Source organism: Schistocerca cancellata, chromosome 2, assembly GCF_023864275.1.
Source record: "Schistocerca cancellata isolate TAMUIC-IGC-003103 chromosome 2, iqSchCanc2.1, whole genome shotgun sequence".
NCBI lineage: Eukaryota > Metazoa > Arthropoda > Insecta > Orthoptera > Acrididae > Schistocerca > Schistocerca cancellata.
In genome coordinates, this window is record NC_064627.1 from 954982619 (window position 1) to 955009356 (window position 26738).

General features: G+C 42.4%; 24 non-coding genes across 24 annotated transcripts; 12 read left to right on the forward strand and 12 right to left on the reverse strand.

Moving 5' to 3' along the window:
• Window positions 1-17685: 17685 nt before the first annotated feature.
• On the forward strand, window positions 17686-17774 carry Trnay-gua (transfer RNA tyrosine (anticodon GUA)). Its single transcript is given in 2 exon segments — window positions 17686-17722; window positions 17739-17774. It is a non-coding gene; the product is annotated as a tRNA-Tyr (tRNA).
• Window positions 17775-18132: 358 nt separating this feature from the next.
• Window positions 18133-18204, reverse strand: Trnaq-cug (transfer RNA glutamine (anticodon CUG)). The gene has a single exon. It is a non-coding gene; the product is annotated as a tRNA-Gln (tRNA).
• Window positions 18205-18451: 247 nt separating this feature from the next.
• Trnay-gua (transfer RNA tyrosine (anticodon GUA)) lies at window positions 18452-18540 on the forward strand. The gene is given in 2 exon segments: window positions 18452-18488; window positions 18505-18540. It is a non-coding gene; the product is annotated as a tRNA-Tyr (tRNA).
• Window positions 18541-18898: 358 nt separating this feature from the next.
• Window positions 18899-18970, reverse strand: Trnaq-cug (transfer RNA glutamine (anticodon CUG)). Its single transcript has one exon. It is a non-coding gene; the product is annotated as a tRNA-Gln (tRNA).
• A 247-nt stretch (window positions 18971-19217) lies between these two features.
• Window positions 19218-19306, forward strand: Trnay-gua (transfer RNA tyrosine (anticodon GUA)). Its single transcript is given in 2 exon segments — window positions 19218-19254; window positions 19271-19306. It is a non-coding gene; the product is annotated as a tRNA-Tyr (tRNA).
• A 358-nt stretch (window positions 19307-19664) lies between these two features.
• Trnaq-cug (transfer RNA glutamine (anticodon CUG)) lies at window positions 19665-19736 on the reverse strand. The gene has a single exon. It is a non-coding gene; the product is annotated as a tRNA-Gln (tRNA).
• A 247-nt stretch (window positions 19737-19983) lies between these two features.
• Window positions 19984-20072, forward strand: Trnay-gua (transfer RNA tyrosine (anticodon GUA)). The gene is given in 2 exon segments: window positions 19984-20020; window positions 20037-20072. It is a non-coding gene; the product is annotated as a tRNA-Tyr (tRNA).
• Window positions 20073-20430: 358 nt separating this feature from the next.
• On the reverse strand, window positions 20431-20502 carry Trnaq-cug (transfer RNA glutamine (anticodon CUG)). The gene has a single exon. It is a non-coding gene; the product is annotated as a tRNA-Gln (tRNA).
• A 247-nt stretch (window positions 20503-20749) lies between these two features.
• On the forward strand, window positions 20750-20838 carry Trnay-gua (transfer RNA tyrosine (anticodon GUA)). Its single transcript is given in 2 exon segments — window positions 20750-20786; window positions 20803-20838. It is a non-coding gene; the product is annotated as a tRNA-Tyr (tRNA).
• A 358-nt stretch (window positions 20839-21196) lies between these two features.
• Trnaq-cug (transfer RNA glutamine (anticodon CUG)) lies at window positions 21197-21268 on the reverse strand. The gene has a single exon. It is a non-coding gene; the product is annotated as a tRNA-Gln (tRNA).
• A 247-nt stretch (window positions 21269-21515) lies between these two features.
• On the forward strand, window positions 21516-21604 carry Trnay-gua (transfer RNA tyrosine (anticodon GUA)). The gene is given in 2 exon segments: window positions 21516-21552; window positions 21569-21604. It is a non-coding gene; the product is annotated as a tRNA-Tyr (tRNA).
• A 358-nt stretch (window positions 21605-21962) lies between these two features.
• Window positions 21963-22034, reverse strand: Trnaq-cug (transfer RNA glutamine (anticodon CUG)). Its single transcript has one exon. It is a non-coding gene; the product is annotated as a tRNA-Gln (tRNA).
• Window positions 22035-22281: 247 nt separating this feature from the next.
• Trnay-gua (transfer RNA tyrosine (anticodon GUA)) lies at window positions 22282-22370 on the forward strand. Its single transcript is given in 2 exon segments — window positions 22282-22318; window positions 22335-22370. It is a non-coding gene; the product is annotated as a tRNA-Tyr (tRNA).
• A 358-nt stretch (window positions 22371-22728) lies between these two features.
• Window positions 22729-22800, reverse strand: Trnaq-cug (transfer RNA glutamine (anticodon CUG)). Its single transcript has one exon. It is a non-coding gene; the product is annotated as a tRNA-Gln (tRNA).
• A 247-nt stretch (window positions 22801-23047) lies between these two features.
• On the forward strand, window positions 23048-23136 carry Trnay-gua (transfer RNA tyrosine (anticodon GUA)). The gene is given in 2 exon segments: window positions 23048-23084; window positions 23101-23136. It is a non-coding gene; the product is annotated as a tRNA-Tyr (tRNA).
• Window positions 23137-23494: 358 nt separating this feature from the next.
• On the reverse strand, window positions 23495-23566 carry Trnaq-cug (transfer RNA glutamine (anticodon CUG)). Its single transcript has one exon. It is a non-coding gene; the product is annotated as a tRNA-Gln (tRNA).
• Window positions 23567-23813: 247 nt separating this feature from the next.
• On the forward strand, window positions 23814-23902 carry Trnay-gua (transfer RNA tyrosine (anticodon GUA)). The gene is given in 2 exon segments: window positions 23814-23850; window positions 23867-23902. It is a non-coding gene; the product is annotated as a tRNA-Tyr (tRNA).
• A 358-nt stretch (window positions 23903-24260) lies between these two features.
• Trnaq-cug (transfer RNA glutamine (anticodon CUG)) lies at window positions 24261-24332 on the reverse strand. Its single transcript has one exon. It is a non-coding gene; the product is annotated as a tRNA-Gln (tRNA).
• Window positions 24333-24579: 247 nt separating this feature from the next.
• Trnay-gua (transfer RNA tyrosine (anticodon GUA)) lies at window positions 24580-24668 on the forward strand. Its single transcript is given in 2 exon segments — window positions 24580-24616; window positions 24633-24668. It is a non-coding gene; the product is annotated as a tRNA-Tyr (tRNA).
• Window positions 24669-25026: 358 nt separating this feature from the next.
• Window positions 25027-25098, reverse strand: Trnaq-cug (transfer RNA glutamine (anticodon CUG)). Its single transcript has one exon. It is a non-coding gene; the product is annotated as a tRNA-Gln (tRNA).
• A 247-nt stretch (window positions 25099-25345) lies between these two features.
• Window positions 25346-25434, forward strand: Trnay-gua (transfer RNA tyrosine (anticodon GUA)). The gene is given in 2 exon segments: window positions 25346-25382; window positions 25399-25434. It is a non-coding gene; the product is annotated as a tRNA-Tyr (tRNA).
• A 358-nt stretch (window positions 25435-25792) lies between these two features.
• Window positions 25793-25864, reverse strand: Trnaq-cug (transfer RNA glutamine (anticodon CUG)). Its single transcript has one exon. It is a non-coding gene; the product is annotated as a tRNA-Gln (tRNA).
• Window positions 25865-26111: 247 nt separating this feature from the next.
• Window positions 26112-26200, forward strand: Trnay-gua (transfer RNA tyrosine (anticodon GUA)). The gene is given in 2 exon segments: window positions 26112-26148; window positions 26165-26200. It is a non-coding gene; the product is annotated as a tRNA-Tyr (tRNA).
• A 358-nt stretch (window positions 26201-26558) lies between these two features.
• On the reverse strand, window positions 26559-26630 carry Trnaq-cug (transfer RNA glutamine (anticodon CUG)). Its single transcript has one exon. It is a non-coding gene; the product is annotated as a tRNA-Gln (tRNA).
• Between the last annotated feature and the right edge of the window lie 108 nt (window positions 26631-26738).

Genomic DNA, 26738 nt, shown 5'->3' on the forward strand with positions numbered 1-26738 from the left:
TAGGGTTTCGCAGGGATCTAATGAAGGGTAGAGCCACGGGTCGTAACACATCTGAAATGTAACGTCCACTGTTCAAAGTGCCGTCTATGCGAAGGGGAGGTGACCGAGACGTGTACCCAATGGCCCCCCCATACCATCACGCTGGGTGATACCCCAGTATGGGGATGACGAATACACGCTTCCAATGTGCGTTCACCGCGATGTCGCCAAACACGGATGCGACCATCATGATGCTGTAAACAGAACCTGGATTCATCAAAAAAAATTACGTTTTGCCATTCGTGCATCCAGGTTAGTCGTCGAGCACACCATCGCAGGCGCTCCCGTCTGTGAGGCAGCGTCAAGGGTAACCGCAGCCATCGTCTCCGAGCTGATAGTCCATTCTGCTCCAAACGTCGTCGAACTGTTCGTGCAGATGGTTGTTGTCTTGCAAACGTCCCCATCTGCTGACTCAGGGATCGAGACGTGGTTGCACGATCCGTTACAGCCATTCGGATTAGATGCCTGTCATCTCCACTTCTAGTGACACGAGGCCGTTTGGATGCCGCACGTCGTTCCGTATTACCCTCCTGAACCCACCGATTCCATATTCTGCTTACAGTCATTGGATCTCGACCAACGAGAGCAGAAATGTCGCGATACGATAAACCGCAATCGCGATAGGCTACAATCAGACCTTTATCAAAGTCGGAAACGTGGTGGCACGCATATCTCCTCCTTACACGAGGCATCACAACAACGTTTCACCAAGCAACGCCGGTCAACTACTGTTTGTGTATGAGAAATCGGCTGGAAACGTTCCTCATGTCAGCACGTTGTAGATGTCGCCACCGGCGCCAACTGTGTGTGAATGCTCTGAAAAGCAAATCATTTGCATATCACAGCATGTTCTTCTTGTCGTTTAAATTTCGCGTCTGTAGCATGTCATCTTCGTGGTGAAGGAATTTTAGTGGCCAGTTGTGTATGAGCAATTGTTCATCTTCGACACCGTCAAACAAATCTGTTCTACTGCAATATCTTTGCCTTCCATATTTTGGAAAATTGTAGTAAGGACAAAAACGAAAAGAAATTCCAGTAAATATGTTCTCTAAAATGCTTAATTTTCAAGTTATGAGCACTTGTTTATTAGAATAGTTGCGTTTCAATGTGGCGAAGATGAATAAGTGCTCATGTTTACTAGACATTTGTCTAGGAAACTAGAGACTTTTGTTTACTAGACACTGAGGCGTGACTTCTCGCGATGATCTTCTCTGTCGAAGTTACGCGCCTTGCGGCGTCCTGGTTGGCTAGCGCCCTCTATTTAGGATGGCCGCGGTTCGCGAAGAGATGAGACTCGGTCGGCGGCCTGACAGAGGGAAGACAACGCACGGAGCTTCGAGAGTAGTCAGCTGGCTCTTCGTGTAAAGCAGGGCGCCTGGGTGTGGCGGTGAGAGGAACTGGAGTGCGGAAGCGGTCACCAGTCAACATAGGCTCTGTTTAAGAATCGTGTCGATCTCGAATCCTGCGGAGAGCGCGGGAGTTTACCCTGGCGTGCATGTTAACGGCGATGTCATGGACTAACATTAAATGGTGATCCATTTTAGTGGTGGAACCCTTGGATGTCATTGCTCCGGGTAGCCACTTCGACGTTCGCTGTTCATTCCTTAAACCACTTGGATGTGGGTCCGGGATACTCAGCATTGCAAGGCCATCTAACTGCGCTGTGCCCTGGTTCCGTTGCGTTACAAGCGTGACCTGTATTCGGCGATTCCTTTTGTGTTTGTTATTGTTAATATGTTAAGCGGTGATTTTTATGAATCAAAGTTTTTCTCTGTAAAAAATTTTAGCCGCCAATTTAAATAGAAATTGTAAACTTTTGTTGCCAACTATAACATTATCAGTTTCGCGCCTTCAAACGGTGCTTTGGTATTTTAGTTTGTGTGTGGATTGTCTGGTTATCATCACCCTGAGCTGGTTGTGGTTTATAAATTTATCAAGTGAAATTTCACGTCAAAAAAATGGTTCAAATGGCTCTGAGCACTATGGGACTTAACTTCTGAGGTCATCAGTCCCCTAGAACTTAGAACTACTTAAACATAATTAACCTAAGGATATCACACACACCCATACCCGAGGCAGGATCCGAACCTGCGACCGTAGCGGTCGCGCGGTTGATTTCACGTCATTTGAGATTGTTTTATGAACTATTGTCTTAATAGGTAACTGCGCTTACAATAACTTTTAACATCTCTTCCTGTATTTGGCGCTACCCAGTGCTGGGCTGTTGGGTTTGGTATTTTAGTGAAATGTGTATTAATACTGCGTTTGTGTGTTCTGGAAGCCGTTACTCGTCTGCAGAGACCCTTCTGCCTGTTGTTATCACTTATGCCGAGAATGTGCTGATTGCTGTGTGCATCTTTCAGGATATCATAACATCATACTGCCAATGTTTTCCAAAACAGTTAATTCACATATTTATGAGATCTTGCTATTTTATTTTTCGAAACCTATTAGCTTTTACAAATTTTATTTCTCATATTTACAACTAGTGCACCTAGATAAGTGGTTATGTTAAATTATATTTCTGTAAAGTGATTTTTTTATTAATTCAAAACTGGTGCCATAAGGCTGCCTGCCTTATAAAATTTTTCTTAATTATTCTCATTGTCTTTACGCAATTGAATAATCGGTGTAGATCACTGCCATTTGCTAATACTAATTATTTATTGTGTTGTTATGAGTGCTGTTTTAATTAACGTGGTCAAAATAAATTTTTCTATCCTCATATGGGGTCAGCATTCCACTCCAGTAGCCCGTGTGCCTGCTTACCAATTTACCAATCCTAAACATTACAATGGAAGCAGAGAGTGGTAGGGGGGGAGGTGGAGGTACTAAGTAAAGTTTGCTGGTAATAGTACTGTAACTAGTGTAATATTGGTATTCATTGGATTTTATGGCTTGTTCTTTGGATTGTGCTGTTTATTGTGTTACAGTACGGATTCTTCAAGAACAAGGGAAGTTATCGGTATAGCCAGTCTTAAAAAACCTTGTCTCCAATATGAAGTGAGGATTCGAAAGTAAGGTCAGGAAGGAAGCGTAGCGGAACTTGCTCAGCACTTGCGGGCTGCCTTGACCTTCCCAGTACACATTTCGCTGCAATCGGTGGTAGAGGTGGGTGAAGGAAATGCTTTTCTGTAGAAATTGGTTAGGTAGTAATCAGGTATTGAAGTTGCCTCCGCTTCACGAAGGCAAATTTGCCGGATACAAGCCCTACTAGACAAATTAGTTAATGGAATGCATGCTGTCAGTAAAGATCCTCCAGTGTTGTCGGAGCTTCGAAGGCTGCAAGACGATGTTTCAGCAGCGCGGCACCAAATTTTGTTTCAATTTGCGTGAGGATGAGCAAAATATTGAGGTTAATATTAATCACGAAATGTCAGTGTCAAGCAGTCATACCGCGTTCGTGAGATTACCTAACCCGATAATGGCAATTCTTAATGGGGTATAAAAGTTGTCAGTGGAAAGTACCACCGAGTTACGTGAACTTCGGTAGTTGTTAGTTGGATTGCTAGAGCAGGCGAATGTGTGGGGTGTTAATGATAGCTTAGTATTGAAACTTATTTCCCTTTAGTCCTGGGACCCTTAGCCAGGATTACTGCTGAGGCCGTAGAAAGCCAGGAAACATTATGGGATCTCCGGAAAGCGCTCTTAAATAAACGTGTTGTTACTCGTGAGAAGAAAGACATTATTAATAAGTACGTTTATCGGGTGCAAAGAAAGGGTGAAACACTACCCCAGACAATTTTTTCTATTTTGGTCTATACTACCATATCTCAAAATACGGAGACCAAAGAGCTTCAAGTACAAGAGTCTTCCAGTAGAACAATATTGTCCCACAACAACGAAGATATTGATACGCGTTTTAGAACCCATTTTACCTGACTGTTTGGTTCCAAATGATCGTTCCTGTCATATCCCCGAATGTTAACCGCCCCTCCTGGAACACTCTGTATGTAATTACGAAGTTTTTGGTATAAGGTGGTACTAGGTTAGAAAAGGTGTTAGATGCTGCCCATAAAACTGACGGTAGATGGTTTTCTTCATGAACGCATCAGTACCGTTTATGTTTCCATGTTTTCTCATGGCTGTGGCTTGGTAAATAGAACTATTTTTTAAACAATTACGGACATAAAATTTTGTCCCATAAGAGTATTCGTAGGGAGCGTGTGCTGGAGGTCGAAAGACCGGAATAAAAGCTGTCGTCCTGCCCTCAAATCATCCGTGGTTTCTTTCGGGATGTGCTGCGCCGGCAGGACAGCATTTTGCCGTCGCACGTGCTGAGAATGCCTACCGCGGCGCAGGAGGCAGCAGGAGGCAGCGGCTGCAGCGGCCGTGGTTACTCGGGTCTTTTCGGGACTCCAAAGGGAGCTTCGGGAGAGGAAGTGACTAGTACTTCATAGCGAACATATTGTCCACCTATTGCAAGCAAACTTCCCATCCCGTAACCGAATCTAAGCTCTGTTCTCACGTCTGGCTTGACACCCAGACGTTAAATGTTTTAAATTAATACAGGTGAAATCTGTTTTACTTCCCTTGCGTAAATAGAAGCCTTTAAATAGAAGCCCTTGTTATTACTTTGAATTAAGACAGGGCGCAGTGGTAGTTACCTGTACTTGTACTTTTTTCAGTGTGGTGAATTTTAGTTTGATAACAAAGAGGGCTTATTTGGCAATAAAGCGTTTTAAAAAGCACTACCTAGTAAGGCTCATTTTTGCGAATTAAACTGTATACTCGTATGTTTTGTTTGTAATTTCATTTAATAGTAAGTTGAAATTCCCGTGCTAGTGGCTGCAGTGCTTCGTATTATCGTAGCTGCTTCGCTACATACTTCCTTTGATACACTTCTGGGCTCGTTTCCTCGTGTGTGAAAACTGCGGACCAACAAAAAAAAGTTTGTTACCACCTCTGCACACTACGCTGGCGCCAATAAACGAATTTCAAAAACCATAGCCGTAGAGAGACTATCATGTATCTCTGCGGGACGTTTCCACACTTAACAATAGAGAAATTCGACGAAGTATTTGTAGAATCTGGTATTCAATAATTTACTTTCTATTCCAACTCTGGTTCAAACACAAAATTCATAGACGTTGTTACACTGTTCTATGAACACAGCAAAGGGTCCACATTGTATTTCTGCAGTAGACAACATGTTGGAAAACTTGAAGATGTTAGAAGTCACTTTCTAAAACCTCACCTGTTTCATACTTTGAGCTGCGTCATTGAACAATTACGTGAGTCTTTTCATCAAAACATCTAAGTACTGGAAAGGCTGCATCAGGTTAACCGCAATACCGGTATGATGGGTAAATGCAGTTGATCAGTTCTCCTACGCTTCTAAGGACAAGTTCATTGGAGAAAAAGATAAGTTCATGCTTCAATGAAAAAAGAAGAAGAAACATAAGCTGAAAAGATATCGTTTCCATGTACGAGGGGCGTTCAATAAATTATGCTTCATTTTTTTCTGAAAGCAGGCTGATCTTATTCAGGACTCCCATATACCATATTACTCCCCCTGATCTGGTTACAAAACTCTTATCTTTAACACAATCTCCGTTCAATGCGATTGAATTATGTCACCTTAATAAGAGAACCTGCATGCCTGCACCCTTACCACTCTACTGGCCGATGTCGGACCCAACGTCTTGTTGCATAAATAACCTCTCTGTCATCAAAGTATCGCTTCTCGCGGAGTGAGCCAAACAGGTAGAAATCGGAAGGTGCAAGATCAGGGCTGTAGTCACACCAGTTTGAGAACCCCTACTGCTAAAAGATTGACAGCACTACCAACAGACGTCCAGTTGAACAGCGAGGTGGTTTGATTGCAATCCATCGACCATCTCGAATGAGAGTGCCCGCACATTCCGACATAGCACGAGTCACAGCTGTGCTCGGCAGACACGCACGCGTGATATTGGACAGGTTTGCGCGATCTTATTGCGATGATAACAGATGCATCGCCCAACGACTCACCGTGATTATGTTCACTGCTGTGTGTCCGTAGACATTCTACAAGCACTTACTTATAAATACCTGCGATGTTCTGGTTTTTCGATAAAGAACCTCAGTGAATCCTTCTTTTACATGCACCATTTTCAAGGCTACATATAAAGCTACCACATACTCGAATGCCATGAAACAACAGGGGCTTAAGCAAGAATATTCCGTGACGTCCCACAACAAATTTCGCATTTTCAACCGAAACTGTACGAGAAACATATGTGTTACCTTACTTATTAAACGCCTCTGGCAATTAGAGATTGTTTTCAAGTTTACAGCGCATATTAAAAAGTAAAATTTCTTTTCATTTTTATTCTGTGTGGATAGCTAATTTCTTTTTGTAGCCCAGACGCAACGTACAAGACAGCAGACGAGAGAAGAAATTGATGCGAGTTGAATACCTCTGCCACAAGAGGGCTCTTATCTGTAAAGATGTGTAATGTAACTACGTCTGTGTGTGAGAAAGCTCAGAAAACGTGGTGCACGGATTCGATGAGTTTATCTACACATGGAGCACTCCTTCCCTCAGCATTACAATGTCAGATCATACAAGAGCGCTGCAACACCTGCAACAATCAGATGCCGTGCGTTCACTGTCTACATTCATCCTCCATGCAGTCCAGTCTTGACCTCAACGGATTTTCGTCGGTTTCCGAAACTTAACACCTTCGAGGACTTCACTTTGGTAGTGACGCAGTGGTGCCGGTAGAGGTAAGGTTGTGGCTTTGTCAAAAAAGTTAAACATGCAACAGTGACGGTAACGACAATCTCGTCTCTTGCTGGAGGAAATGTGTTCGTTTGGTGCACAGCATTGTACGCTAGTGACAAGTGAATCGTGGACCGTGGGATAACTCGTATATCAAGGAATCGAAGCGTCTGAGACGTGGTGCTACAGAAGGACGCCGAAAATTGTAAGCTGCAGTAAAATGTTTATTATTTCGAAATTAATGTCAATGTTTTAACGCAGAAATGTTTGCTGAGGCGTTCAGAACCGGGACGCTACTCAGGCGTACAAATGTTTGTGAGAAACGTATCGACGGCTCCAGGTGAGGACTCCAAAAATGGGGAATTCGCAAGGGAAGAGACCGGGACACTATGGAAGATGTGTAAAGTCTGCCCAGTGAAACTTCTCCAGCGTAGTCGAAACAACATTGGCAACATGCGAACCCACTGTGAATCCCTTATACGTCCTCCATACAACCCCCATCTCTCTCCAGGCAGTTTCCGCATTCTTGGAGCCCTGAATACATTTGTGCCGTCGATTTGCTTTTGACGAGGATGTGCAAGCGTGGGTAGAATGATGGAGGCATTGACCCGTTCTATCTCTTGGTCGGATGAATGCATTAACAGTTATGGTGATTGCTTCCTAAATTGTGACAGGTTTTTTTACTTTATTCCAAGTGTCTCATTTCCATCTAACTGCCCCTTACAGATGAACTGATAAGTAGTGAAGGATTCTCGCAGAAACGGCGAAGAAGGGAACATGCAGAAAACACTAACAAGTAGAAGAAAGATTGACAGGAAATATTTTAGACATTAGGATATATCCTCCTAGAGACTAAGAGGCAGCTGTAGAGGGTAAAAACTGTATCGGGAGACAGATTAGAATACACCCAACAAGTACTTGAGGACTTTGGGTCCATTTGCTATTGTGAGATGAAGACGTTAGCGCAGGAGTGAAACTCGTGGCGTGCCGCAACAAAGCAGTAACAAGAAAGATGACGCAATTAAAAAAAAACATTCGTACAATTACATTCCTGTAGGCCTCATACAAGCAGTTATCATTAAGGATCCTGCGTCTTTAATCTCATATTGCCAATAGGTTGGGCTTTCATTACTTATTGTTATTCAAAACGATGTAGCAGCCTGTGTCGTGGTCTGGGCACGGTTGAGCGCCCATTTGCGTGTTTAAAATCTGTAACAGTTGCGAAGATAAGAAATGTGTGCTTTTCGTGTGCTTCTCTTGTTTTTCTCAGTTACAGAGATCCCTATGCTCCAGTTCTGGAAAGATGAATGAGCTGTTGGAATTCAACCACTCTTACACTGAGAGGCCTGCAGTGTGCTCTTCATAGACTTATCAAAAATAGCTAGGCCAAGTCATTGGCGCAAGTTTAGCGTTCTGGTATTGAAGCCACGATTTTCAGGGCTACGTTATATTTGCACTTAGTAAATGGTGTCTGTTATCTGATAGATCGTTACATACAGAATGGATACTTCGTATCTTCGTTGTTAGAAAAAGGTGAAGATGAAGTTGCTGGTTCAAGCTATATTGTAGATTACAATTATTCAGTTCCAAGCTAATTAAATGAAAAACGCGATACAGTTGTGGAGAGGGGGGCCATAAAAAGAAATTCAGGACCGTAAACTAATCGCAAAAGGCATGCTTATAACCTAGGCCAGGAAAAGTTAAGCAAGAGCCGAAAATGAAATACTTAAAGAATGACAAAATAATCTTGCTATCTGCTACTTTGTAACAATCTTGATGCATTTACTACTAAGACACATTAACTCGCGCTAATTTGTATAGGACGAGTTAAACTAACGAAAAGTCTACAGATTTACATTTGTAAATCACAAAACATTTTCTCGGAATAACTGGCTTGCCTTAGTATTTTCATGACCGTGAAGATTTGTAATACCTCAAGTACGTTAACCTCATTCGCATTGGGCAGTCGAACTCTTTTAGTCAAATGGTATGGAGGGTCTACGCAATTACTACAACAGTCGCAATGGTAGCTAAACCAATATCGCCCAAGCCGTTTATAACCTCTCAGGCAACACGAGTCGCCCACATTTCCACTTGGAGACATGTTAGCAACATATTAAAGAGAGAGAAATAATGAAACATGAGTCTTTATTTGAACGATATGAGTAATTATTCGCACCTATGTGCTTACGCCAACGCCCTTTCCGCAGTGGTAGCACTGGTTCCCGTCAGATCACCGAAGTTAAGCGCTGCCCGGTCGGGCTAGCACTGGGATGGATGACCATCCAGTCTACCAAGCGCTTTTGGCAAGCGGGGTGCTCTCAGCCCTTGTGAGGCAAATTGAGGATCTTCTTGGTAGAGAAGTAAACTTACACGCTACACGCAGCCGGGAGAGCGGTGTGCTTACCACATGCCCCTACATATCAGCTGCCAGTGACGCCTGTGGTCCGAGGATGACACGGCGGCCAGTCGGTACCGTTGGGCCTTCATGACCTGTTTGGATCAAGTTAAGTAGTTTATATGTGTTTACAATGACGTACATACCTTAAGTGACCAAGGCCTGGAACAGGATATGTAAGGGAGGGAGTGACAGAAGTAGTGACGCAGATCGTATCACAAAGATATCTTAATTTAGACCCATTCTTCCAGATTTCGAAGAACTATGGAAACAAATTTTACAAATAAGATTCCTTTCTTCGTCATTAATGGCTCAGTGCGTAGTTAATTTATTGTATTTTGGAAAAGTAATTTTACTAGTACAAAAAGACAAAGTACTGACATATCATTATAAAACGAATAGATATTTATAATGTACCGTATCTATTTATAATAATAGATATTCATAACGTACCGTATTTTGATTGAGACTTGATTACGCAAGGGAATTGTGAAATAAATATCCTTTATTTTGTTCTTCTATTTACTTTCGTTATCTCGCATACCATTTAAATCATAGGCCAGGCCGAGCGAGGTGGCGCAGTGGTTAGCACACTGGACTCGCATTCGGGAGGACGACGGTTCAATCCCAGGTCCAAACATCCTGATTTAGGTTTTCCGTGATTTCCCTAAATCGCTCCAGGCAAATGCCGGGATGGTTCCTTTGAAAGGGCACGGCTGATTTCCTTCCCCGTCCTTCCCTAATCCGATGAGTCCGATGACCTCGCTGTCTGGTCTCCTCCCCCACAACAACCCCCCCACCCCCATAAGCCAGTATTCATATTAGTCCCTGAAAAAGTTGGTCTTCAATTCGCGAACAGTTTCATGACGTCTCTGCCTGCTATGGCGTTGCGCTTCATGGGCAGTTTCGATATCCATGTCGTTGCAACGCTCATTGCACTCGCAATCTGGCTGGTGTTCACTGGTTGTTGGGAGTCAAAGAGCAATTCTTGTGTTGGGGGCTATGTCGGTTCTCCATAAGGTAGCAGACGAGCTGGCGCATTGTGTAGAGGTCAGTGAAGCATGGGAAGCAGCCAAGTTGTGTGTGCCCAGTCGATCCATCGATGCAGTGCTAGAGGCGGTTACCTCGATTGCACAAGTAACTGCAGTATATTGTGTATATGAGAATGTTCTTCGACAAGCTGTTGTAGGACGTTTTGCCAACAGTAGTTACTGGAAGATCGTTCGGAGGAAACGTTGCACCATGGCGCCTCTGGAATCATCGGCGTTTGCGTGATACATTGAATTCTGTTACTTACCTGCTTCTTAATGACATTGTAGGTTAGGCAGTCTCTTTACGACACTTGTAAGCAATATCTTTACTATTTTGCATTTGCAGTTTACATTTGTTCCTATTAGAGAAAAAAATGAAAGTGTTAAAATTTCAGGGGATTTTCTTATGCGTATTTTAAAGGGGTTGTCTTGGGTTGTGCTGGGTTGTGCTGGGTTGTGCTGGGTTGTGTTGGGTTGTGTTGGGTTGTGTTGTGTTGGGTTGGGTTGTTTGGGGGAAGAGACCAAACATCGGATTAGGAAAGGATGGGGAAGGAAGTCGGCAGTGTCCTTTTAAAAGAACCATCCCGGCATTTGCCTGGAAGGATTTAGGGAAATCACGGAAAACATAAATCAGGATGGCCGGACGCAGGAGTATTTCAAAGGGTATTTTAACACCAGAAATTGTTAAACTGCAATATGCCTGATTTGTTGCAAGAGACAGTGTTTATTCTGTTACAGTTTAGTTAAGGATATGATGTCGTTCTTTAAAAGCGGATTGGACACTGGTTTGGAGTTATTCTAAATTATAAACGCTTGTCCTGAAACTTCTACGCATTATTGTAATAAATAACAAATGTCACCTATAGTTTAAATATCTACACTTACGAATAAATAGAAATCAAACTCCACTTCCCAAGCCCACGTCTCCTCTGTCTCAAAGACGAGGATATGCAACACACGTTTCTCTTTTATTGCTAATTTATAATCCGGTATTAAAAATTACGCAGTAGTCTTACACATTTTCAGCAGTAAACTCTTAAACTGCTATGCATTTCATTAATACGAAAGTGAAGTTTCTTAATGTTGTTCCTTCCACTGCAAATAACAATAATTGTAAAAACTATGTAACTCATCAGTATACTAGTGTCTCACGTGATTCGGATCTTTGTTAAGGGAACTAATCGAGAACCAAACAAGAAGTCATGGGACACAGACTCCCAGATGATATATTTCACCAAGAAATGTATAGAAGTTGAACAACTTCACAAGTCGTGTGATCATGATCATCAGCTAGTTGGATCACTTGGTGATGTGACATCTTTGATTCGGCGTGCCACATTGGATCCCTGCAGATTATTCAACTTTTGCCTACCTTGAGCCCCCTATTGACAGATCAATCCAGCTTTCTTAAGACACTGGTCCAGCTGTCCAGTGGTCTTCCCCTTGGTCGTCTTTGATAAATTTGGCTCAACCTACGACTTCTTCAGACCAACTGCCATGTTTTCTTCGAGCGATATGACCAGCCCACTGCCTTTTCGGTGTATTTCCTTCTGCCATTATGTCACTGACCGCTTTTGTCTGTCTCGTATCAGCTGCTTTATTTCTGTCTTCCTTTGTGTAGCCAACACTGATCTTCCAATTCTTCTTCGGATTGCTATTAGTTATTTTAACAATGAATTCATTTAATATCCGTGTCTCATAGCCATATATTATTACTGCCTGTATACGTTGGTCACGAACTGCTTTCTTCAGCTCAACCAACATCTCAGACATCAACTGAACAGTATCTTCCACACACTTACCATCCTAATTTAACATGTGGAAAGATTTCTGGTTTTAGATCTCCTTTCATATTTACAAGCTGGCCCAGATAGACATATCTTCTGACACTTCACAGATACGTATACCAAATAGATATATTTCCTTCCGGTGTGCAGTCATTCATCATGATCTTGTTTTCATCAGACTTATTTTTTAGACGAACTTCAGAGCAGACTAATTCAAGCTCACCACAGTATTTGACGACGTCCTATAGTGTCTGCAAATAGAACCAAAACATTACTTTATTTAATCTCATTCCCAGAATTTGGGTTCCCTTTTTTTACCAACCTAGTTAAAACATTGTAGGACTGCTGCTGTTAGTTTTGGAGGTACAGAGCTACTCTGTTTCAGACACTCTTCAACAGGTTAATGCATTTATTTCTGGAACAACACTGACAAACGCCTATGAGGTTTTTTTTATACATTATTAAAGACGTTAATACAAGCATGTTCTATTCCTTGTTCTGTGTCATCCTCCAACACGGTTGGGCGACTGAATTGTATACCTGTTCAAAATCCATAAAATCAATGCAAAGAGGTAGATGGTACTCATTTGTTATACTAACTGTTTCGTGTGAAGTGAGCATATCTCCTTATCTCCGTTCTATTTTTTTTTTCCTTGGTAAATAATTTCTCTGGAAGGAATAATCCGAATAGATTATTGGTTAGTGTTTTAGTTTGTCGAATATCGTGTTATGATCTTGGTTTTTCGACCTTGTCTTACTGCAGTCGCAGTTACACAAGTTGTACAGGTTAAATACCATCCTTTGAGACTGTAGTTGAAACGTCCCCTTATGAAATATTATACATGACTGTGCTTATACTGACACACAATATTTTTAGCGCAACGCAATCTGACTTTCAATAATCCCTACAAAAGAATGGCCCTGACTAACATTAAACTATACCTTTCACAAATCACTTACCTCACAAAAATCTTCGTTACTCAAGCTACTGCAATACAGCGAGCGCCACTACTGCCAGCTAAATAAAAGATTCAAACTACGGAAGGCACTAACTACTGATAGGGATAGTTAACAAATGAAAGATTTTAATGAAGAACAAACAATGTATTTACCTTAATAGTCATAATATATAAAGCAGTTCATAATATCCAGTATAACAAATTTCAAAACTCCGCCATCTCTCTCCCCACATCCACCACTGCTGGTGGCTCACCTCCAACTGCGCAACGCTACGCGCTGTTCACATCCAGCTGCCGCTGCCCAACACTACAATGGCAGACAACAATGCAAACTAGCCACAGACTGCTCACAGCACAGCCAGTGATTTTCATATAGAGCGCTACGTAACGTTGCCAATAAGAAAACATAAACAGCCTACTTACATAGCCCCCACGCTCCCCACAAAAAAATTTTACAAATTGTTTTGGGCAGTGGCCAATAATGATTTGATAAAATTTTTCATAATTATAATAACAAAGATATCAAATGCACACACTTATTCATACAATGTTGGTCAAAGCTAAAATTTTCTCACAGTCCATAAAGACAGTCCTGATCATTCATCACAGTAAAATTGCAGTGTTTTTCTCAAAGTCTGAACAGTAAAAGAAAATGCACACGGAAGTAGTGGATTTCCATACAGTCTTGAAGAAGTAGTGTTGTCCTTCCAACAGAAAGACAGTGCTGACTCTTGACATGCAGACATGTAATGGGCCACAACAGAGGAAACCCACAGCAGAGTCAGTCGAAGTTTTGAAGAATATTGGTAGGTAGGTCAAAAATGGTTCAAATGGCTCTGAGCACTATGGGACTCAACATCTTAGGTCATAAGTCCCCTAGAACTTAGAACTACTTAAGCCTAACTAACCTAAGGACATCACACACACCCATGCCCGAGGCAGGATTCGAACCTGCGACCGTAGCAGTCCCGCGGTTCCGGACTGCAGCGCCAGAACCGCTAGAGTAGGTAGGTCATCACAGAGCAGACCCACTGTAGTCCTTGTAGAGATAATGGTATTGGTGGGCCATCTGTTGTGACTGTGCGGGTGCACATTCGCCATTGAAGAGTCTTGCAGTTAATATAGCAAGTCCATGAACCACCACTTGTGCACTCACAAAGTTTTTGGAATTGTCCTTAGAACCAGCAATGCTGTTATCCAGTCCGTTGCTGAATTATTAACACACGTGTAAACACTAACAGTCCCTACTTCTCACATATTGTCCATATACTATGACCAACAGAAACGTGTGCAGTGAAATGGAACTTACAAGTTAATAATATGATGAACTGGTGTCAACTACAATTTTATAACAATAGAATACAATTACAAAGGTACAAAATACATCATTAAAGAACATAACGATAACATTTGTAGTACAGGCTTTACAAAAGAATCGAAATAAGATATACATCAGTGTTACGGGAATTATGACATCAGTACATACATAAAAGATCAGAATAACTTTCGAAACATTAACTTCACACATGAGCATTAAAACAGAACTGAATACATAATGTCTAAACATCTTTACAAAGTAAATAACGTATTATTAATGCAAATTATATTTGAGGATAACAGTATTCCTCATCATAGTTCATGTAGCTGAGTATTAGAAAAATTCTACAACATAAGTCTTATCAGATAAACATATAAAGACAGGAAGAACACAAATACACAAGGGTACACAAACATATAGCGGAATAATACAAGGAAAGGACAGGGTTTGTTTTACTGCAGTATTTTGCAAACAAAACCTTTTTTTCTTTGACATCTCCCTTCGTTCATCATTATTCCCAAAAAGTCCGATCTATACCTGCTTTCTGTACTTTTTTTCGTATAACTTCTCAATCCATTTCTTCCAATTCATCGCAAATCATTCTCTTATATAGTCTACCCCCTCTTAAGCTAACTTAAATCTACTGAGCTCAGATGCTAAACTAAGGGACCATCCACCACTGCTGGTGGCTCACCTCCAACTGCGCAACGCTACGCGCTGTTCACATCCAGCTGCCGCTGCCCAACACTACAATGGCAGACAACAATTCAAACTAGCCACAGACTGCACACAGCACAGCCAGTGATTTTCATATAGAGCGCTACCTAACGTTGCCAATAAGAAAACATAAACAGCCTACTTACATAGTGAATGTATTATTTAGATTAAATACGTTTCGCTTAATTTTAAAGCATCTTTAATAGTCACTGTAACTATGTTTTTTTCTTAAAATTTTATTTGTTGGGCCGGCCGGTGTGGCCGAGTGTTTCTAGGCGCTACAGTCTGGAACCGTTCGACCGCTACGGTCGCAGGTTCGAAACCTGCCTCGGCTATGGATGTGCATGATGTCCTTAGGTTAGTTAGGTTTAAGTAGTTCTACGTTCTAGCAGACTGATGACCTCAGAATTTCAGTCCCATAGTGCTCAGAGCCATTTGAACGATTTTCGTTTGTTAGGATGATGAACATCTTCTATGTTTTAAGTTACTACTGTAAACGGTATTACTTATTATTTTTGCTCATGGCTTCTGTTGCTTATGTCACTCTTAGCGTTCTTCTGCGCATATGTGGTAGCCCTTTGCTCACAGCACTTTCACACAAATGAATTAATGTTTTTGTGTTGTGAAGAACCAAGATTATCTCTCCAGTTCAGGTTCAATATTTTGCTGATGCGGGATGCGTTCGTCATTCGTTTGTTTTGTTGAAAAATATTGGGTGTGGTTGTGGGTGTGTGGGGGTAGGAGGGGTGTGGGTGTGTGCGGAGCTGTGGGGGGGTGGGGGTATCACGTCCATATTTCAGTTTTCGTAAATTATCTGGAAGGTGACACTGACGTACTCATGCCCCCGTTGCGATATTTTGTACTTAGAGCAGACCAGCGCATCCTTTGAAATAAGGCATAACGAACACAAAAAGGAGAAGATATAAGATTACAGCCATTCAACATTTGCACAACACCTCCGGCAAGAAAACTACCACCCTATAACAACAGGAAAAACACATGAAAGTAGTTAAGTTCCGTAACAAGAAACATGTCTTGACCTTTCAAGGAACTACCGAAAAACGGAAAACAGTAATACGGTGGTAACACATATGAAATGACCAGACATACGCAGCAAGTAAACGTCAGACTAATAAAACATATTGTAGATAAAGGATTAATACATTACACATTACAAACTAACAGCACAGACAGGGCAGTATGCCCAACTTACACCACCTACCACTGTACCGCAGTAAAACAACCTCTGGGCTAGGGACGCGCAGAAGACTGCAGAGGATCTAGCCAATCAGCGATCAGTCGGTTTACACATTCCGTAATGTGTGAACTTCCGTCACATTTGAGCGTTTCTTTTACGTGCGCCAAACTAAGGTTTACTGATATCTTCGATATTCTATGAATTTTCTCATAATGGTTGAAATACCTAGACGGCGCCAGGTGTTTCAAAATAGTCAGGGGACCTTGTTTTTAAAGTGAAGTCGTTCTCCAAATGTAAAGCACTTTCAAGCGCGTCGGTCTGCGAGGATGACACGGGGCAGGAACACGCTGCAACACCCTGTGGAGAAACCGGAGCCGACAAAATGCAAATGCAAATGTGTGTGAATTCATAAAGGACCAAACTGTTTAGGTCACCGGTCCCTAGTCTTACATGTCACTTAAACTAACTTACGCTAAGAGTAAGACACACACACACACACACACACACACACACACACACACAAACACACACAAAACGAAAAAACACACGTGCTATCAGGGCATTCTCGGAACGAACATACGTTCCAAAGCGGTTAACAGGAATCGACAATTTCAATCAAGATTATTTACATCGAGAGGATTTAGAGTTTTATGAGAGAGGATATTTCCCCATACAAGTGAAATTGATGACGAGTATGAGAGAAGCTAACGGGTTCGATAGAGGTGAAAGATGAGTGAGGAGAATATCGAAAACATAAGTGACATTTTAATAAATAAAATATAATAAAATGAGAAGAATTACTTATACAGCGAGGAGATATTGCAGCCGATCGGATGACGTTCCTAAGAACAGTGCATGAGGATGTAAAAGTAGAGTCAGAAGTAATATACGGCAGAAAGTTAAGTAAGTCAAAAGTACATTACAAACTTTCCTTTACAAAAAGCAGAGCAGCGAGGAGAGTTGAAGGTTAAAGTAGAATAAGCCGAATGGAAGTGGTACTCAAATACATCATTTAATTATAACAAAGCGATAACGACGTTGTCTAAATTCTACACGTCCGCTGCCTTCCATTTCAACTGACTTTGCTGACTTTAAGCCGAATGGAAGTGGTACTCAAATACATCATTTAATTATAACAAAGCGATAACGACGTTGTCTAAATTCTTTATGGGTAAGCATTACACGTCCGCTGCCTTCCATTTCAACTGACTTTGCTGACTTCGCTTGACTGACGCTTCGCTGACGCTTGCACAAAACCACGTTATAAAGTGAGAGAATGAACAAAGAGACAGCGAGAAATACGACTAACTCATTCAAACAGTCCTGCGACACACTTCAGACACTTCCTACTTGCATTTTTTAACCTAATTGATACGATCGGGCATTATAAAACTTAATCTGGGCAATGTTTGCAGTTGCAGCCGATGGCTGCATTTCTGTGCGTCTATATGGCCGCGCTGAGTAGCTGTGTGTGGAAACGAAAGACAGGGACGGAGCTAAAGCAATCAGTACGAATAAGAAAGTAAGCAGAGCCTCTGGTAGCTCAGTTGGTAGAGCGGTGGACTGTAGTGGAGGATTCACAGTTATCCATAGGTCGCTGGTTCAAATCCGGCCCAGAGGACTGTTTTTCTAATCTCACGAGCAAAGAGGCTCCAGAGCATGCCCACTCGGTCAGAACCTCCCTATGTTTTAAACCTATTTTAAAGGAAATTCATTTGCTCAGCTTGTAATAGCTAGTTGATAATCATGGGATTCTTAGCCTCCGTAGGATAATGATAATTCTTCGAATTATCTTAAAATTGCTTGCTCTTACAGGCATTACTCGTTTAATGTGCTATATAGGTCACATAGTCGCACCAATATTCAGCCGTTTCATAGACGTCTCGTTATTTACACAAACGTAGGAACTAAATCCCTGAGCCTATCGCTGCTACTTCTTCGGCGAGAAATGCTTATTACAGAAAATTTAGACTAAACGAAGGTTCCACCGAGATTCGAACTCGGATCGCTGGATTCAGAGTCCAGAGTGCTAACCGTTACACCATGGAACCAGACAGAAGCATGGGACTCGTAAATACACTTAGCAGTGCTCTGACATGCTTCAGACACTTCCTACTTGCATTTTTTAACCTAATTGATACGATCGGGCATTATAAAACTTAATCTGGGCAATGTTTGCAGTTGCAGCCGATGGCTGCATTTCTGTGCGTCTATATGGCCGCGCTGAGTAGCTGTGTGTGGAAACGAAAGACAGGGACGGAGCTAAAGCAATCAGTACGAATAAGAAAGTAAGCAGAGCCTCTGGTAGCTCAGTTGGTAGAGCGGTGGACTGTAGTGGAGGATTCACAGTTATCCATAGGTCGCTGGTTCAAATCCGGCCCAGAGGACTGTTTTTCTAATCTCACGAGCAAAGAGGCTCCAGAGCATGCCCACTCGGTCAGAACCTCCCTATGTTTTAAACCTATTTTAAAGGAAATTCATTTGCTCAGCTTGTAATAGCTAGTTGATAATCATGGGATTCTTAGCCTCCGTAGGATAATGATAATTCTTCGAATTATCTTAAAATTGCTTGCTCTTACAGGCATTACTCGTTTAATGTGCTATATAGGTCACATAGTCGCACCAATATTCAGCCGTTTCATAGACGTCTCGTTATTTACACAAACGTAGGAACTAAATCCCTGAGCCTATCGCTGCTACTTCTTCGGCGAGAAATGCTTATTACAGAAAATTTAGACTAAACGAAGGTTCCACCGAGATTCGAACTCGGATCGCTGGATTCAGAGTCCAGAGTGCTAACCGTTACACCATGGAACCAGACAGAAGCATGGGACTCGTAAATACACTTAGCAGTGCTCTGACATGCTTCAGACACTTCCTACTTGCATTTTTTAACCTAATTGATACGATCGGGCATTATAAAACTTAATCTGGGCAATGTTTGCAGTTGCAGCCGATGGCTGCATTTCTGTGCGTCTATATGGCCGCGCTGAGTAGCTGTGTGTGGAAACGAAAGACAGGGACGGAGCTAAAGCAATCAGTACGAATAAGAAAGTAAGCAGAGCCTCTGGTAGCTCAGTTGGTAGAGCGGTGGACTGTAGTGGAGGATTCACAGTTATCCATAGGTCGCTGGTTCAAATCCGGCCCAGAGGACTGTTTTTCTAATCTCACGAGCAAAGAGGCTCCAGAGCATGCCCACTCGGTCAGAACCTCCCTATGTTTTAAACCTATTTTAAAGGAAATTCATTTGCTCAGCTTGTAATAGCTAGTTGATAATCATGGGATTCTTAGCCTCCGTAGGATAATGATAATTCTTCGAATTATCTTAAAATTGCTTGCTCTTACAGGCATTACTCGTTTAATGTGCTATATAGGTCACATAGTCGCACCAATATTCAGCCGTTTCATAGACGTCTCGTTATTTACACAAACGTAGGAACTAAATCCCTGAGCCTATCGCTGCTACTTCTTCGGCGAGAAATGCTTATTACAGAAAATTTAGACTAAACGAAGGTTCCACCGAGATTCGAACTCGGATCGCTGGATTCAGAGTCCAGAGTGCTAACCGTTACACCATGGAACCAGACAGAAGCATGGGACTCGTAAATACACTTAGCAGTGCTCTGACATGCTTCAGACACTTCCTACTTGCATTTTTTAACCTAATTGATACGATCGGGCATTATAAAACTTAATCTGGGCAATGTTTGCAGTTGCAGCCGATGGCTGCATTTCTGTGCGTCTATATGGCCGCGCTGAGTAGCTGTGTGTGGAAACGAAAGACAGGGACGGAGCTAAAGCAATCAGTACGAATAAGAAAGTAAGCAGAGCCTCTGGTAGCTCAGTTGGTAGAGCGGTGGACTGTAGTGGAGGATTCACAGTTATCCATAGGTCGCTGGTTCAAATCCGGCCCAGAGGACTGTTTTTCTAATCTCACGAGCAAAGAGGCTCCAGAGCATGCCCACTCGGTCAGAACCTCCCTATGTTTTAAACCTATTTTAAAGGAAATTCATTTGCTCAGCTTGTAATAGCTAGTTGATAATCATGGGATTCTTAGCCTCCGTAGGATAATGATAATTCTTCGAATTATCTTAAAATTGCTTGCTCTTACAGGCATTACTCGTTTAATGTGCTATATAGGTCACATAGTCGCACCAATATTCAGCCGTTTCATAGACGTCTCGTTATTTACACAAACGTAGGAACTAAATCCCTGAGCCTATCGCTGCTACTTCTTCGGCGAGAAATGCTTATTACAGAAAATTTAGACTAAACGAAGGTTCCACCGAGATTCGAACTCGGATCGCTGGATTCAGAGTCCAGAGTGCTAACCGTTACACCATGGAACCAGACAGAAGCATGGGACTCGTAAATACACTTAGCAGTGCTCTGACATGCTTCAGACACTTCCTACTTGCATTTTTTAACCTAATTGATACGATCGGGCATTATAAAACTTAATCTGGGCAATGTTTGCAGTTGCAGCCGATGGCTGCATTTCTGTGCGTCTATATGGCCGCGCTGAGTAGCTGTGTGTGGAAACGAAAGACAGGGACGGAGCTAAAGCAATCAGTACGAATAAGAAAGTAAGCAGAGCCTCTGGTAGCTCAGTTGGTAGAGCGGTGGACTGTAGTGGAGGATTCACAGTTATCCATAGGTCGCTGGTTCAAATCCGGCCCAGAGGACTGTTTTTCTAATCTCACGAGCAAAGAGGCTCCAGAGCATGCCCACTCGGTCAGAACCTCCCTATGTTTTAAACCTATTTTAAAGGAAATTCATTTGCTCAGCTTGTAATAGCTAGTTGATAATCATGGGATTCTTAGCCTCCGTAGGATAATGATAATTCTTCGAATTATCTTAAAATTGCTTGCTCTTACAGGCATTACTCGTTTAATGTGCTATATAGGTCACATAGTCGCACCAATATTCAGCCGTTTCATAGACGTCTCGTTATTTACACAAACGTAGGAACTAAATCCCTGAGCCTATCGCTGCTACTTCTTCGGCGAGAAATGCTTATTACAGAAAATTTAGACTAAACGAAGGTTCCACCGAGATTCGAACTCGGATCGCTGGATTCAGAGTCCAGAGTGCTAACCGTTACACCATGGAACCAGACAGAAGCATGGGACTCGTAAATACACTTAGCAGTGCTCTGACATGCTTCAGACACTTCCTACTTGCATTTTTTAACCTAATTGATACGATCGGGCATTATAAAACTTAATCTGGGCAATGTTTGCAGTTGCAGCCGATGGCTGCATTTCTGTGCGTCTATATGGCCGCGCTGAGTAGCTGTGTGTGGAAACGAAAGACAGGGACGGAGCTAAAGCAATCAGTACGAATAAGAAAGTAAGCAGAGCCTCTGGTAGCTCAGTTGGTAGAGCGGTGGACTGTAGTGGAGGATTCACAGTTATCCATAGGTCGCTGGTTCAAATCCGGCCCAGAGGACTGTTTTTCTAATCTCACGAGCAAAGAGGCTCCAGAGCATGCCCACTCGGTCAGAACCTCCCTATGTTTTAAACCTATTTTAAAGGAAATTCATTTGCTCAGCTTGTAATAGCTAGTTGATAATCATGGGATTCTTAGCCTCCGTAGGATAATGATAATTCTTCGAATTATCTTAAAATTGCTTGCTCTTACAGGCATTACTCGTTTAATGTGCTATATAGGTCACATAGTCGCACCAATATTCAGCCGTTTCATAGACGTCTCGTTATTTACACAAACGTAGGAACTAAATCCCTGAGCCTATCGCTGCTACTTCTTCGGCGAGAAATGCTTATTACAGAAAATTTAGACTAAACGAAGGTTCCACCGAGATTCGAACTCGGATCGCTGGATTCAGAGTCCAGAGTGCTAACCGTTACACCATGGAACCAGACAGAAGCATGGGACTCGTAAATACACTTAGCAGTGCTCTGACATGCTTCAGACACTTCCTACTTGCATTTTTTAACCTAATTGATACGATCGGGCATTATAAAACTTAATCTGGGCAATGTTTGCAGTTGCAGCCGATGGCTGCATTTCTGTGCGTCTATATGGCCGCGCTGAGTAGCTGTGTGTGGAAACGAAAGACAGGGACGGAGCTAAAGCAATCAGTACGAATAAGAAAGTAAGCAGAGCCTCTGGTAGCTCAGTTGGTAGAGCGGTGGACTGTAGTGGAGGATTCACAGTTATCCATAGGTCGCTGGTTCAAATCCGGCCCAGAGGACTGTTTTTCTAATCTCACGAGCAAAGAGGCTCCAGAGCATGCCCACTCGGTCAGAACCTCCCTATGTTTTAAACCTATTTTAAAGGAAATTCATTTGCTCAGCTTGTAATAGCTAGTTGATAATCATGGGATTCTTAGCCTCCGTAGGATAATGATAATTCTTCGAATTATCTTAAAATTGCTTGCTCTTACAGGCATTACTCGTTTAATGTGCTATATAGGTCACATAGTCGCACCAATATTCAGCCGTTTCATAGACGTCTCGTTATTTACACAAACGTAGGAACTAAATCCCTGAGCCTATCGCTGCTACTTCTTCGGCGAGAAATGCTTATTACAGAAAATTTAGACTAAACGAAGGTTCCACCGAGATTCGAACTCGGATCGCTGGATTCAGAGTCCAGAGTGCTAACCGTTACACCATGGAACCAGACAGAAGCATGGGACTCGTAAATACACTTAGCAGTGCTCTGACATGCTTCAGACACTTCCTACTTGCATTTTTTAACCTAATTGATACGATCGGGCATTATAAAACTTAATCTGGGCAATGTTTGCAGTTGCAGCCGATGGCTGCATTTCTGTGCGTCTATATGGCCGCGCTGAGTAGCTGTGTGTGGAAACGAAAGACAGGGACGGAGCTAAAGCAATCAGTACGAATAAGAAAGTAAGCAGAGCCTCTGGTAGCTCAGTTGGTAGAGCGGTGGACTGTAGTGGAGGATTCACAGTTATCCATAGGTCGCTGGTTCAAATCCGGCCCAGAGGACTGTTTTTCTAATCTCACGAGCAAAGAGGCTCCAGAGCATGCCCACTCGGTCAGAACCTCCCTATGTTTTAAACCTATTTTAAAGGAAATTCATTTGCTCAGCTTGTAATAGCTAGTTGATAATCATGGGATTCTTAGCCTCCGTAGGATAATGATAATTCTTCGAATTATCTTAAAATTGCTTGCTCTTACAGGCATTACTCGTTTAATGTGCTATATAGGTCACATAGTCGCACCAATATTCAGCCGTTTCATAGACGTCTCGTTATTTACACAAACGTAGGAACTAAATCCCTGAGCCTATCGCTGCTACTTCTTCGGCGAGAAATGCTTATTACAGAAAATTTAGACTAAACGAAGGTTCCACCGAGATTCGAACTCGGATCGCTGGATTCAGAGTCCAGAGTGCTAACCGTTACACCATGGAACCAGACAGAAGCATGGGACTCGTAAATACACTTAGCAGTGCTCTGACATGCTTCAGACACTTCCTACTTGCATTTTTTAACCTAATTGATACGATCGGGCATTATAAAACTTAATCTGGGCAATGTTTGCAGTTGCAGCCGATGGCTGCATTTCTGTGCGTCTATATGGCCGCGCTGAGTAGCTGTGTGTGGAAACGAAAGACAGGGACGGAGCTAAAGCAATCAGTACGAATAAGAAAGTAAGCAGAGCCTCTGGTAGCTCAGTTGGTAGAGCGGTGGACTGTAGTGGAGGATTCACAGTTATCCATAGGTCGCTGGTTCAAATCCGGCCCAGAGGACTGTTTTTCTAATCTCACGAGCAAAGAGGCTCCAGAGCATGCCCACTCGGTCAGAACCTCCCTATGTTTTAAACCTATTTTAAAGGAAATTCATTTGCTCAGCTTGTAATAGCTAGTTGATAATCATGGGATTCTTAGCCTCCGTAGGATAATGATAATTCTTCGAATTATCTTAAAATTGCTTGCTCTTACAGGCATTACTCGTTTAATGTGCTATATAGGTCACATAGTCGCACCAATATTCAGCCGTTTCATAGACGTCTCGTTATTTACACAAACGTAGGAACTAAATCCCTGAGCCTATCGCTGCTACTTCTTCGGCGAGAAATGCTTATTACAGAAAATTTAGACTAAACGAAGGTTCCACCGAGATTCGAACTCGGATCGCTGGATTCAGAGTCCAGAGTGCTAACCGTTACACCATGGAACCAGACAGAAGCATGGGACTCGTAAATACACTTAGCAGTGCTCTGACATGCTTCAGACACTTCCTACTTGCATTTTTTAACCTAATTGATACGATCGGGCATTATAAAACTTAATCTGGGCAATGTTTGCAGTTGCAGCCGATGGCTGCATTTCTGTGCGTCTATATGGCCGCGCTGAGTAGCTGTGTGTGGAAACGAAAGACAGGGACGGAGCTAAAGCAATCAGTACGAATAAGAAAGTAAGCAGAGCCTCTGGTAGCTCAGTTGGTAGAGCGGTGGACTGTAGTGGAGGATTCACAGTTATCCATAGGTCGCTGGTTCAAATCCGGCCCAGAGGACTGTTTTTCTAATCTCACGAGCAAAGAGGCTCCAGAGCATGCCCACTCGGTCAGAACCTCCCTATGTTTTAAACCTATTTTAAAGGAAATTCATTTGCTCAGCTTGTAATAGCTAGTTGATAATCATGGGATTCTTAGCCTCCGTAGGATAATGATAATTCTTCGAATTATCTTAAAATTGCTTGCTCTTACAGGCATTACTCGTTTAATGTGCTATATAGGTCACATAGTCGCACCAATATTCAGCCGTTTCATAGACGTCTCGTTATTTACACAAACGTAGGAACTAAATCCCTGAGCCTATCGCTGCTACTTCTTCGGCGAGAAATGCTTATTACAGAAAATTTAGACTAAACGAAGGTTCCACCGAGATTCGAACTCGGATCGCTGGATTCAGAGTCCAGAGTGCTAACCGTTACACCATGGAACCAGACAGAAGCATGGGACTCGTAAATACACTTAGCAGTGCTCTGACATGCTTCAGACACTTCCTACTTGCATTTTTTAACCTAATTGATACGATCGGGCATTATAAAACTTAATCTGGGCAATGTTTGCAGTTGCAGCCGATGGCTGCATTTCTGTGCGTCTATATGGCCGCGCTGAGTAGCTGTGTGTGGAAACGAAAGACAGGGACGGAGCTAAAGCAATCAGTACGAATAAGAAAGTAAGCAGAGCCTCTGGTAGCTCAGTTGGTAGAGCGGTGGACTGTAGTGGAGGATTCACAGTTATCCATAGGTCGCTGGTTCAAATCCGGCCCAGAGGACTGTTTTTCTAATCTCACGAGCAAAGAGGCTCCAGAGCATGCCCACTCGGTCAGAACCTCCCTATGTTTTAAACCTATTTTAAAGGAAATTCATTTGCTCAGCTTGTAATAGCTAGTTGATAATCATGGGATTCTTAGCCTCCGTAGGATAATGATAATTCTTCGAATTATCTTAAAATTGCTTGCTCTTACAGGCATTACTCGTTTAATGTGCTATATAGGTCACATAGTCGCACCAATATTCAGCCGTTTCATAGACGTCTCGTTATTTACACAAACGTAGGAACTAAATCCCTGAGCCTATCGCTGCTACTTCTTCGGCGAGAAATGCTTATTACAGAAAATTTAGACTAAACGAAGGTTCCACCGAGATTCGAACTCGGATCGCTGGATTCAGAGTCCAGAGTGCTAACCGTTACACCATGGAACCAGACAGAAGCATGGGACTCGTAAATACACTTAGCAGTGCTCTGACATGCTTCAGACACTTCCTACTTGCATTTTTTAACCTAATTGATACGATCGGGCATTATAAAACTTAATCTGGGCAATGTTTGCAGTTGCAGCCGATGGCTGCATTTCTGTGCGTCTATATGGCCGCGCTGAGTAGCTGTGTGTGGAAACGAAAGACAGGGACGGAGCTAAAGCAATCAGTACGAATAAGAAAGTAAGCAGAGCCTCTGGTAGCTCAGTTGGTAGAGCGGTGGACTGTAGTGGAGGATTCACAGTTATCCATAGGTCGCTGGTTCAAATCCGGCCCAGAGGACTGTTTTTCTAATCTCACGAGCAAAGAGGCTCCAGAGCATGCCCACTCGGTCAGAACCTCCCTATGTTTTAAACCTATTTTAAAGGAAATTCATTTGCTCAGCTTGTAATAGCTAGTTGATAATCATGGGATTCTTAGCCTCCGTAGGATAATGATAATTCTTCGAATTATCTTAAAATTGCTTGCTCTTACAGGCATTACTCGTTTAATGTGCTATATAGGTCACATAGTCGCACCAATATTCAGCCGTTTCATAGACGTCTCGTTATTTACACAAACGTAGGAACTAAATCCCTGAGCCTATCGCTGCTACTTCTTCGGCGAGAAATGCTTATTACAGAAAATTTAGACTAAACGAAGGTTCCACCGAGATTCGAACTCGGATCGCTGGATTCAGAGTCCAGAGTGCTAACCGTTACACCATGGAACCAGACAGAAGCATGGGACTCGTAAATACACTTAGCAGTGCTCTGACATGCTTCAGACACTTCCTACTTGCATTTTTTAACCTAATTGATACGATCGGGCATTATAAAAC